We start from the raw sequence: 2542 nt of genomic DNA, 5'->3' as shown, positions 1-2542 counted from the left end.
TTTTCTTCTTCGTCGGTGCAAATTGCGGTAGTGTCATGAAAGCATGCAGATCATGTATGCAGTCGAATGGAAACTCCACATTTAAGCATGCTCCACGAAGTAAGAACAATATGTGCAATATGTGCTCCTTCAGGCATCTTAAGCACTCACCATACATGAGTTATTAATAAAGTATTAAGTAACATAACATGGGACACTCAGATAAAGTACAAGTACTGTGAAACATTATAATTATCAGGACCAATTGGCAGCATAATGCATTAATATAAACCGTACTGTGTAACAGTATATAATACTGTTTTTATATTACTCATCATTCCTATACTGTTATTGCTATATTTCTAAAGCTGTTTTCTGTGTCAATACATGGATCAGGTCAAGTTTATTTATATAACACATTTCATGATACAGGCATGGACCCAATGTGCTCAAAATAAAAAATAAAAAGTAAACACCATCCATGATAAAATTGTGTACAATACAATACAATACAAATAAAACATAGAGGATAGGATAACATTTATCAAGACATAAGATACAAACATATAATAAAACATAGATACAAGATAGGATAACATATATATATATATATATATATATATATATATATATATATATATATATATATATATATATATATATATATATATATAAACATGGAATATAAAAACATGGAATAGAGGCTGACACAATAAAAAAGGAAACAGATAAAAATGGTGCAATTATGATCATATAGATGATACATATAATAGTACACATTTCCATTTTCTGCTACTTTGTTTGTCCACTCCACAATATTTTAGAGGAAAATATATATATTGTTTTACTTCACTTCATTTATTTAATAACTTTAGTTACCAATTACTTTTGCAGACTACATGATGCACCATGTAGCGCAATTTTAATTGGACTTACCAGGAACATGCACAATTTTGTACATACTGGTCTTTGTTATAATGCATTTAGCTTTCCTGACATGATTTATACATTTATAAATTACATTAATCAATAATTTATTCATATGAGTATATTCATTTTTCTCCTAAACTCTTATCCCACCTGTATTTCTTTGCTCTTGTGCTGTTGTAAAGCTACATTTCTCTTTCTGGGCGTCACTTATCCTCCTCACTGCTCTCCCAATCATGATCAATCCTTCCCAAAAACATGAAGCAGAAATATAATCGAGCGCACCCTTGCGCGGGCCCCGCCCCACTGGGTGTCGGCGGGCGGGGCCTGGCTCTGGCTCGGAAGAAAACGAGCGAGATGGGGGATGAAATGAGGTCACGGAAGCCTTTCATGCACGTATGTCACGTCGTGCATCTGCCGTACATTTATTTTCGCTTTCACTCAGAGTTGAACGGGAGGAGGAATCATGGACGGTGTTAACCTCCGCGGGTGGAGAAAAGCAGCGAGAATCGACCCCTCCGTGCAAACAGGCGATCAGCTGAGCCCTTGTAACGAACCAATACAGGGAGAGAGCCGCACACACACACACACACACACACACACACACACCGACACGAGGTACAACGCACAGAAAATCTTTTATTACATAACAGGCTTTACTGGGTTGACACACAGCCAGTGAGCGATTGACAGCCGATGTTACAGAAAAAGAAAAACAAACAAACCAACCCCCCAAAAAAGACACAGCCAGCACTTTTCATTAGCACAGATGCATACAGACAATCACACACAACAATATCACACACAATTTATTCAGATTATGACAACAAACATAATGAAACATGCAACTTTAAATGAGATATTTCTTTCTGATCAGAGGGAATCATTTTGTTTATGTGCACGAAAAGACTTGTGGAGATTCAAAATCCATACATGCATTTTTCTTTTACTAAATTCAAACAAATCTTTTAGATTATTTTTTATATTATTATTATTTCTCCACATGTGGCTGTCCCCTCTTTGCACCACCAGGAGGCAGCAGACTACTTTCGACCAGAATTAAAAAGAATCTACACATTTATAACACATTTTTCAAACACTTCATACAGCAAGAAATTAATTTAATATTCAAAAGCGATTAATAGAAGGGGTAGGTGCACAGGACTGATTTGGTTCAATTTATATATTCTCTTTTAAGTAGACTATAAAACAGATTTGAGTAATGGTCAGGGTAAGGACAGGGGAGCACCTCAGGAAGTTTTCTTTTTCTTGAAGCTGTCTTTCCTGGAAAACACTTGACAAAGACAGAAAGAAAAGAGAAAAAAAATCACATTACTTCAACAGTGAAAGAAAAGAACACTGTGTGTTAAAGGTTGATGCAGGTGCTTTACCTGTTTTATGAGAAGAAGCTGTAGAGATAAGAGAACCCAACGATCCCAATGATGGCACAGCACAATGTAATCATCATCTTTTTCTGTAGGTCGGATCAAAAAAAAAAACAAGACAAGAGTCAAAACAAAAAGCAGCCAAACACGATGCGATGACTGACAACTATGGACACGCTGTTCTGAGGAAATGACCGAGCAAAAGGAGAACAAAGGGTCACAAAGAATAGGGTGTGTGTATGTGTGTGTGT

Source organism: Acanthopagrus latus, chromosome 18 (genome assembly GCF_904848185.1).
Source record: "Acanthopagrus latus isolate v.2019 chromosome 18, fAcaLat1.1, whole genome shotgun sequence".
NCBI classification, from domain to species: Eukaryota; Metazoa; Chordata; class Actinopteri; order Spariformes; family Sparidae; genus Acanthopagrus; species Acanthopagrus latus.
Note: the sequence above shows the minus strand (reverse complement) of the source record.